This window comes from Chiloscyllium punctatum, chromosome 18 (assembly GCF_047496795.1).
Source record: "Chiloscyllium punctatum isolate Juve2018m chromosome 18, sChiPun1.3, whole genome shotgun sequence".
Lineage (NCBI taxonomy): Eukaryota > Metazoa > Chordata > Chondrichthyes > Orectolobiformes > Hemiscylliidae > Chiloscyllium > Chiloscyllium punctatum.
In genome coordinates this window covers 83,888,534-83,899,851 of record NC_092756.1, presented here as the reverse complement: position 1 = coordinate 83,899,851, position 11,318 = coordinate 83,888,534, and positions in this window count along the sequence as shown.

Below are 11,318 nucleotides of genomic sequence, written 5' to 3'. Positions count from 1 at the left end.
ACTTCAGTAAGGCGTTCGACAAAGTTCCCCATGGGAGACTGATTAGCAAGGTTAGATCTCATGGAATACAGGGAGAACTAGCCATTTGGATACAGAACTGGCTCAAAGGTAGGAGTCAGAGGGTGGTGGTGGAGGGTTATTTTTCAGACTGGAGGCCTGTGACCAGTGGAGTGCCACAAGGATCGGTGCTGGGCTCTCTACTTTTTGTCATTTACATAAATGATTTGGATGCGAGCATAAGAGGTACAGTTAGTAAGTTTGCAGATGACACCAAAATTGGAGGTGTAGTGGACAGCGAAGAGGGTTACCTCAGATCACAACAGGATCTGGACCAGATGGGCCAATGGGCTGAGAAGTGGCAGATGGAATTTAATTCAGATAAATGCGAGGTGCTGCATTTTGGGAAAGCAAATCTTAACAGGACTTATACACTTAATGGTAAGGTCCTAGGGAGTGTTGCTGAACAAAGAGACCTTGGAGTGCAGGTTCATAGCTCCTTGAAAGTGGAGTAGCAGATAGATAGGATAGTGAAGAAGGCGTTTGGTATGCTTTCCTTTATTGATCAGAGTATTGAGTACAGGAGTTGGGAGGTCATGTTGCGGCTGTACAGGACATTAGTTAGGTCACTGTTCGAATATTGCGTGCAATTCTGGTCTCCTTCCTATCGGAAAGATGTTGTGAAACTTGAAAGGGTTCAGGAAAGATTTACAAGGATGTTGCCAGGGTTGGATGATCTGAGCTACATGGAGAGGCTGAACAGGCTGGGGCTGTTTTCCCTGGAGCGTTGAGGCTGAGGGGTGACCTTATAGGGGTTTACAAAATTATGAAGGGCATGCATAGGATAAATAGACAAAGTTTTTTCCCTGGGGTCAGGGAGTCCAGAACTAGAGGGCATAGGTTTAGGGTGAGAGGGGAAAGATATAAAAGAGACCTAAGGGGCAACGTTTACACGCAGAGGGTGCTACGTGTATGGAATGAGCTGCCACAGGATGTGGTGGAGGCTGGTACAATTGCAACATTTAACAGTCATTTGGATGGGTATATGAATAGGAAGGGTTTGGAGGGATATGGGCCAGGTGCTGGCAGGTGGGACTAGATTGGGTTGGGATATCTGGTCGGTATGGACAGATTGGACCGAAGGGTCTGTTTCCATGCTGTACATCTCTATGACTCTATGACTCTATGACTCTCATCTTTTAGAATGGGTATGTTGTTTTCAGTTCTTTCATATGTAAATTCCAGAACTTTCTTAATGTTACATTCTCAAGTGAACTTTAACAATAGTTGCCATATTGGCCTAGACAATGCATTATTTACAAAGGTAGTCTCGACCCTAACATTTTTTTGTTTTAAAAGTAGATGTGAAGTGGCTGTTCCAGGTGTGATGCAACTGGTCAAACTACTTAACTTTAAGCAAAACACAATTTATTTCAACACTACAGTTGAACATGAATAAAAGCAAGTAGAATTTATAATAAATATTGGAAAAGTTAACCGAACACTCAACACAGTAACTTAACTAATTAACTGTTGCAATACAGTAACATCCCATAAACACACCCCTTGACATAAAGGTAAACTCAAACCCAGATTCTTACAGACAGGAGGGAACAACATCCAAAGAGATTTCCAGGAAAGTCAGTGAGGAATTCTTTACTGAAGTTTGCAACTGTTCTGGACTCACACACTGTGTGACTGGTACAGTTTAAAAAACTAGAAAAACACCTGAACTGGGAGAACTGGCTTCTCCCCTTCTATTCTCCAACTGTTAAAACTCCCTAGATTCCTTTGCACCTCTGTCTTTATGACTCTTCAAAAAAAAGGACAAATTAACCTTTTTAAAGTGGCAGCATCGCCACATTATAAACCCCCTATATTCCTGAAGGGATTCACTTGATCTCAGCTGTCTATACCTGACATATGCCTCCTCCTTTTTTCTTGATCAGAGCCTCAATATCTCTCGTCATCCAGTATTCCTTGCTCCTATCAGCCTTGCCCTTTACACTAACAAGAACATGCTAACCCTGAACTCTCGTTATCATACTTTTGAAAGCCTCCCAATGGCCAAACATCCTTTTACCTGCAAACAATCTCCCCCAATCAATTTTTGAAAGTTCCTGTCTAATACCATGAGGAGAATTTTGCAGGGTTCATTAGATGGGTGCAAACTTGTCAAATTTAGTGTCTAGGTCTGGTCAGTTTTATTATTATGGCTTCCTTTCAGCAGTTTGATACAATTGAGTGATATAATATGGCATTTCAGAGGGCAGTTATGACAGTGTGATAATAGGCCTCATTTTGGTGAGGGTGGCAGGTTGTGAGGGTAGGTCTCTGGATAAGGTAAGATGTCACTCACCATACAGTGTCTCTGGAAGACCCCTTAATTCATGAGGGTTGTTCCTGAAACCACTAACTTTTTATTTTCTAGCTATACTTATTCAAATGCATAACAGAGGTACAGCATACGGTGTGTAGTGAAACACATCAAAGATACACATATCTGCTAGTAAATAATGATAAGAAACATGCGAACTTTCCAGAAATTTAAAAAATTCATTGTAATTATCTACAACATAGATGGTACATTATTTTGGTTGAAATAAAACAATGCTGACTGAAAGACTGATCATATAAGACAGCAGAGATTCAAAAGTGCGAAGTGAAAATTGCATCTAAAAGTTACATTTACACCTGCAGCAAAGGGCTTTCCATATTTACAACAAACCAGTTTTAAAAGTCTGGATTATGTTCTTTATTCTACTTCCAGCAAATTGGAAGAGTTATTCTACAGGTTAATGAAGCAACAATCTGACATAGTCACATGCAGTTAAAAATCGCACAACACCAAGTTATAGTCCAACAGGTTTATTTGGAAGTACGAGCTTTCAGAGCGCTGCTCCTTCATCAGGTAGATGTTCTTCAACAGCTACCTGGTGAAGGAGCAGTGCTTCGAAAGCTCGTACTTCCAAATAAACCTATTGGACTATAACTTGGTATTGTGTGATTTTAACTTTGTCCATTCCAGTCCAGCACTGGCACTTCCACACCATAGCCTTACTCAGAATTATACCTTTCAGCCAGTGAAGACAAGGCAGTTATTAAAGAACACAAATGTATCATTAGATTAAATTAGATTACGTTACAGTGTGGAAACAGGCCCTTCGGCCCAACAAGTCCACACCGACCCGCAAGCCACCCATACCCCTACATTTTCCCCTTACCAAACACTACAGGCAATTTAGCATGGCCAATTCACCTAACCTGCACATCTTTGGACTGTGGGAGGAAACAGGAGCACCTGGAGGAAACCCACGCAGACACGGGGAGAACGTGCAAACTCCACACAGTCAGTCACCTGAGGCGGGAATTGAACGCAGGTCTCTGGCGCTGTGAGGCAGCAGTGCTAACCACTGTGCCACCGTGCCGCCCACAAACTGAACAGTCTCTTGCAGAATGTGCTAATTCAAGTTCTGTTACTGACATTTTTTGCTGTGAAATTGAGCCATAAAAAAAGATGGGTGTGAAAAGCCTGGATTATTTATAACTAAGTCTGAGTGCACTTTGAATGTGATGTCGCATCTGCATCACAATTAACATTTGTTTTGCATTTGTAGTGTACAAATCAAATTGTCAAATTATAGGTGACTGAATTTTTTTTTGTTATATTGTGCAACCTACATTTTCTGTCCTGACAACTTTGCTACGCTCCCATACTGTGCTTCTGTGGATTCAGTTTAGAATTTATGGTCATGATAAGTCAGGAGTCGGCCATATTGGTTTGCATTCTTGACTCATACATAAGTCAGACTGGGTAAGGAAGACAGATTTTTTTTCTTAAAGTAAACCATATGATCTTTTTTTGAATGACTATCTAGTTGTATATTCAATCAACAAACACATTTGTAGCACCTTGAAAATTGTGGAACATCCCAATGCATTTTATAGGAGCAAAATTAGACTAAATCACTTAATGAAATATACAGAATAAATGGCAAATAAGTTTTGTAAAATAGCTAGGTTTTATGGAGTGCCTTTAAGAAGGAAAGTGAAGCAGAAAGGGAATTCTAGAACATATAACCTGGTGGATTGGTTTAAAGGAGGGATGCTCAAAGGCCGGAATAAGATGAACACATTAGAGATTGGAGGAAGAGAAAAGTGTAAGCATTGCTTTCACTTGTGTCTGATTTACTTGCTTACTTACTGGGACCCATTTTGCACTAATAATGAGATGGGGTTTACTGTGAGATGATTTCCCCTGTAACCTTACTGTTCTGAAATTACTATGTTCTCACAGTTGTTTAAAATCTGCTTTAGAAGCACAAAATGGTAAAGAAGTTTATATTACCCCGAATATAGCTGACTGAACTGAAGCTGATGTTATTCTCACTTCCATTGCTCCTACTTCTTGTGCTGACATTGCCCCCATTGTGTCAAGACCCTCTGATTAGAGAAGCCCCTTTAAATGCAGTTCTCCGGGTTATCCCCAAGTACAGTGGCTTCCTACCATTTACCATGTCGGCATGGTAACTGACATGCAAATTCCTCCCATGCAGTTATCCCATTTTGATACAGCAATGTAATTAACATAACCCAGTTAACTCCATGTGAATGAGTTTATGTCCCAGGAAAAGGTGTTACAAAAGGCAATATTGGATATTGTAATTTCCATATTGATTGAGCTGGCCCTAGAAGCCAAGCTGTCTCAACAACAGTTCTACTGAAATTCCTATCCATTGTTCCATCCAAAACTTTGCAATGTTATCTCATCAACACCTATTCAATATAGTTAATCAAGGTACATGCTTTGCATATCTGTCTGACCTGAACCAATTTGATAGTGAACTCTGCAAGCTTCCTGGCTTACTATCTTGGTTCCCTTCCCAGCATGCTGTTTAGTTGGCCAATTTTTCCAGCATGCTGTTCAGTCAACTAATTGTGTTTTCAGTATTCCAAAAGTTATGCTCGATATTATAAAAGTGCTGTTATTTTACATAGTGGGGACATTCCACTACCTACAGAAGCCATGGAACAACTGAATATTTTTAAAATTTGACAAAGTTAAAAATCACACAACACCAAGTTATAGTCTAACAGTTTTATTCTTTTTTCCTTGTCACCAATTCACCCTTTATTTACTAATACACAGAAAAGTGGCTGTGGCCAGCCAGCTCGGAGTCAGTCCTCAACTGAGGATTTGGAGATGCTAGCGTTGGACTGGGGTGGACAAAGTTAAAAATCACACAACACCAGGTTATAGTCCAACAGGTTTAATTGGAAGCACTAGCTTTCAGAGCACTGCTCCTTCATCAAGTGGTTGTGAAGTACACAATTGTAAGACACAGGATTTATAGCAAAAGTTTACAGTGTGATGTAACTGAAATTATACTTTGATTGTTTGTTAAGTCTCTCATCTGTTAGAATGACCATGTTAGTTTCAACTCTTTCATATGTAAATCACAAAACTTTCTTTTAAAAGTTACATTCTCAGGTTAACTGTAACAATTGGTGTCAGCCCAGATAATGTGTTGAAGGTGTTAGTCCCCTGTGTGCTGCTGTCTGTGCCATAATGTTTAGACTGAATCTAATCTAACAATGAATTAACAGAATCTTACATGGGTTCATGCAGTTTTTGAGCAAAGTACAATGTAACTCTGCAAAGTACATATTCACCCCACAAACATATATGTGTATGTATGCATGTGGGTTTGTGAGTGTGTGTGTGTGTGTGTGTGGTGCAATGGGGTCATCTGCGGTCACACACACACACAGGCACTCCTATACACACACACACACACACAAACACTCCTACAGGCACACACACACACACAACTGCACCCTCTCACAGACTTAGCCCCCTTTCCACTCACACACACACACATATACACTTTCTCTCACAGACACTCACAATTCCCCCCCCCCCCACATACACACACAAACCCACAAGCACAAATACACAAATACTTTTGTGAGGTGAATATGTACAATACACAATTGTAAAACACAGAATTTATAGCCAAATTTTATGGTGCGATGTAACTGAAATTATACCTTGGTTGAAAAATACCTTGATTGTTTGTTAAGTCTCTCGTCTGTTAGAATGACCATGTTATTTTCCCTTCTTTCATATGTAAATCACAAAACTTTTTTTAAAAAGTTACATTCTCAGGTGAATTTTAACAATTGGCATCAGCCCAGATAATGTGTTGAAGGGTTAGCCCCCTTGTGCTGCTGTCTGTGCCATAATGTTTAGGCTGAATCTAATCTAAAAAATGAAGTAACAGAATTTTACATGGATTCATGCAGTTTTTGAGCAAAGAACAATGTAACTCTGCAAGTACATATTCACCCCACAAACATATATATGTATGTATGCTTGTGGGTTTATGTGTGTGTGTGTGTGTGTGTGTGTGTGTAGTGCAATGAGGTTACCTGCAGTCACACGCACACACACACCCCTATAGGGACACACACTCCCACACTCAGAACTGCACCTTCTCACAGACTTAGCCCCCTTTCCACTCAAAAACACACACATATACACTTTCTCCACAGACAGTCACAATTCCCCACTCCACACGCATGCACTCCTACACACACACAGGCACTCCTACACACACAGACACACACACACTCTTACAGGCACACACACTCCCACACTCACACGTGCACCCTCTCACAGACTTAGATCCCTTTCCACTCACACATACACATATACACTTTCTCTCACAGACACTCACAATCCCCCCCCCCCCCACACACACAAACCCACAAGCACACATACACATATACGTTTGTGAGGTGAATATGTACAATACACAATTGTAAAACACAGAATTTATAGAAAAAGTTTACAGTGTGATGTAATTGAAATTATGCATCGAAAAATACCTTGATTGTTTGTTAAGTCTCTCATCTGTTAGAATGACCATGTTAGTTTCAACTCTTTCATATGTAAATCACAAAACCCTTTTTTAAAAGATGAATTCTCAGGTGAACTTTATTGGTGTCAGCCCAGATAATGTGTTGAAGGGTTAGCCCCCTTGTGTTGCTGTCTGTGTCATAATGTTTAGACAACCTACTCTAACAAATGAATTAACAGAATCTTACATGGATTCATGCAGTTTTTGAGCAAAGTACAATGTAACTCTGCAAGTACACATTCACCCCACAAATACATATGTGTTATGTATGCATGTGGGTTTGTGTTTGTGTGTGTGTGTGTGTGTATGTGTGTGTGTGTGTGTGTAGTGCAATGGGGTCATCTGCGGTCTCACACACACAGGCACTCCTACACACACACAAAGGCACTCTTATATGCACACACACGCAAACACTCACACACACTCCTACAGGCACATACACTCCCACACACACATGCACCCTCTCATGACTTAGCCCCCTTTTCACTCACACACACACATACACTTTCTCTCACAGACACTCAGAATCCCCCATCCCACATACACACACTCCTGCACACACACACAGACACTCCCACACACACACGCACACACACACACACACACACAGGCGCTCCTATACACACACACACACACTCCCACATTCACACCTGCACCCTCTCACAGATGTGGATCCCTTTCCAATCTCACACACACATATACACTCTCTCTCACAATCCCCCCCCACCTCCCCACAACACACACACACACGCGCACCCTCTCACAGACTTAGATCCCTTTCCACTCACACACACATATATATACACTTTCTCTCACAGACACTCACAATCCCCCCCCACCCCCCCCCCCCCCCACACACACACACACCCCACAAGCACACATACACATATACATTTGTGGGGTGAATATGTACTTGCAGAGTTACGTTGTACTTTGCTCAAAAACTTCATGAATCCATGTAAGATTCTGTTAATTCACATTTTAGATTAGAATCAGTCCAAACATTATGTTACAGACAGCAGCACACAGGGGACTAACACCTTCAACACATTATTTGGGCTGACACAAATTGTTAAAGTTCACCTGAGAATGTAACTTTTAAAAAAAGGTTTTGTGATTTACATATGAAAGAAGTGAAACTACCATGGTCATTCTAACAGATGAGAGACTTAATAAACAATCAAGGTATTTTTCAACATATAATTTCAGTTACATCACACTGTCAATGTTTGCTATAAATTCTGTGTCTTACAATTGTGTACTCCACAACCGCCTGATGAAGGAGCAGGACTCTGAAAGCTAGTGCTTCCAGTTAAACCTGTTGGACTATAACCTGGTGTTGTGTGATTTTTAACTCAACTGTGGAGATTTTAATTTTGTTTTATTTTATTAAACAGTACAAAGCACAAACAAACAGTTAACTGAACAATCGTATACAAAAAACAGCATTTTACAGGGGAAAGGGACGGCAAAGCCAGATCCCAAACTCCACTGTACAACCAGGTCGCAGGGAAACAAGGACAAACCTTGTCCTCCCATCTTACATTATCGAATAGGAAACATACTGATAGTCTGATAAACTGAACAATGAAACAGTGCATATAACACAGACACCCCCGGCAACCCAGCAAACTACCCGACCCACCCACCTTCCAGCCACTCAAAGGCAGTCTGCCAGATGTCCCTCAGGCTTCCAACAGGCTTATTTGGAAGCTATAGCTTTCGAAGTGCTGTTTCTTCATCAGGTGGTTGTGGAGCAGAACCATAAGACACAGAATTTATAGCAAAAGGTTACAATGTCATGCGGCTGAAATATATTAAAACTTTGAAGCATTGTTTGACCAGCAATCTAATGTAGGTCTGTAAGCATAGGGCCACAACTGGAGTATTGTCTGCAGTACTGGTTACCACATTACAGGATGATTGTAATTGCTCTGGGGAGAGTGCAGAGAAGATTTGCTAGAATATTGCCAAGGCTGGAGATTTGTAGCTACCAGGAGAGATTGAAGAAGTTGGGGTTATTTTCCTTTGAACAGAAAAAGCTGAGGGGGTGACATGATCAAGGTATACAAAATTGTGAGGGGTAGAGACAGGAGGAACCTATCACCTTTGGCAATGAGTTCAAACACCAATGGTCATAGATTGAAGTGAAGTGACAGAAGGATTAGAGAGGATGTGAGGAAAAGGTTTTTTTACACAGGGGACGATGGGTGTCTGGAATTTGCTGCCCGAGTAATGGAATTCAGCTATTTTAAAAAGTACCTGGATCTGCAAGTTAAGTCTGTTTTCCAGCCTCAACCTCTTTATCTTCAGCTGCTGTCGTGGCATTGATCACCTCAACCTGTCCACCCCTCTCACCCACTCCAACCTCTCACCCTCACAGGGTGCAGCCCTCCACTCCCTATGCTTCAACCCCAACCTTACCATTAAATCAGCATACAAGCTAGGAGGCAATGCTAGCTTGGCACATCAACCTCTACACTGCTGAAGCCAGGCACCAACTCACGGTCACCTCCTCCTACTGCTCCCTCAACCATGATCTCACCTTCCATCACCAAATCATTATTTCCCAGACCATCCACAACCTCATCACCTCAGAGGATCTCCCATTCACAGCCTCAACCTCATAGATCTGGAACACCCCACCACCCCGTCCTACCACTTATCCAAAAGCTGCAAGCCTGACTGCCCCAGTTGGCCCATCATCTCCGCCTGCTCCTGCCCTACTAAACCTATCTCCTCATAACTTGACACCGTCCTGTACCTCTTGGTCCAGGAACCCTCCCCATACACATTTGCACACCACCCACACCCTTCACTTTCTCCATTACTTTCATTTCCCCGGACCCCAATGCCTCATCTTCACCATGTATGTCCAGTCCCTGTACACATCCAATGCCATGGCAAAGGCCTCCAAGCCCTCCGTTTCTTCCTTTCCTACCGACCCAACCAGTACCCTCCACCAACACACTCATTCGATTAGAGGAACTGGTCCTCACCCTCAACAACCTCTCCTTTGAATCCTTCCACTTCCTTCGGACCAAAGGGGTAGCCATGGGCACCATATGGGCCCCAGCTATGCCTGCCTCTTGATTGGATACGTGGAACAGTCCCTCTTCCGCAGTTACACTGGCACCATACCCCACCTTTTCCTCTGCTAAACAGATGACTGTACAGGTGCCAGCTCATGCTCTCATGAGGAGGTTGAACAGTTCATCAACTTCACTAATACCTTTCATCCTGACCTTAAGTTCAGCTGGACCATCTTGGACACCGCCCTCCCCCTCCTGGACCTTTCCGTCTCCATCTCCGGTGACCGACTCAACATTAACGTCGAATTCAAACCCATCCTTGCACAGCTACCTGGAGTACACCTCCTCTCATCGCCCCCTCCTGTAAAAATGCTATCTCTTCCTCCCAACTCCTCCAGGCCTGGCCCCGCCATATCTGCTCCTAGGAGGAGCAATCCCACTCTAGGACATCTCAGATGGCCTATTTCAAGGACTGCAATTTCCCCCCCCACATGATCAACAATGCTGTCCAGTACATCTCCTTCACTTCCTGCACCTCCCCCCTTGAACTCCACCCTTCCAGTCGCAACAAGGATAGAATCACCCTGGTCCTCACCTTCCACCCTATTAATCTCCAGATACAACGCATTATCCTTCACCATTTCCGCCATCTACAATCAGACCACATCACCAGAGATATATTTCCTTCCCCACCCCTATCTGTGTTCCATAGAGACCATTTCCTCTGTGACTCCCTTGTTATGTCCACGCCCCTCCACCAACCCTCCCTCCACTCCCAGCACCTTCTCTTGCCGCTGCCAGATGTGTAAAATCTGCGCCTACACCTCCCTCCTCACCTCTGTCCAAGGCCCCAAAGAATCCTTTCAAATCTGGTACTGTTTTCCCTGCATATCCACCCACCTCATCTACTGTGTCCGTTGCTCTTGTGTGGTCTCCTCTTCATTGGGGACCATGAGGTGGAGGAGCTGGTGTTGGACTGGGGTGAACAAAGTTAAAAATCATACAACACCAGGCTATAGCCTAACAGGTTTATTTGGAAGCACTAGCCTTTGGAGCAGCCAATCGCGGAATGTTTCAGGGAACATCTCTGGGACACACACACCATACAATCCCACTGCCCTATGGCCAACCACCAACTCCCCTTCCCACTCCACCAAGGACATGCAAGTCCTGGGCCTCCTTCACCGCTAAATCCAAGCCACCCAGCGGCTGAAAGAAGAACACCTCACCATCTGCCTTGGGACTCTCCAACCATACTGCATCATCGACTTCACCAGTTTCCTTATCTCTCCTCACCTACCTCAACCCTCCAACTCAGCACCACCCTCTTGAACTGTCCTACCTGTCCATCTTCCTTCCCAACTAT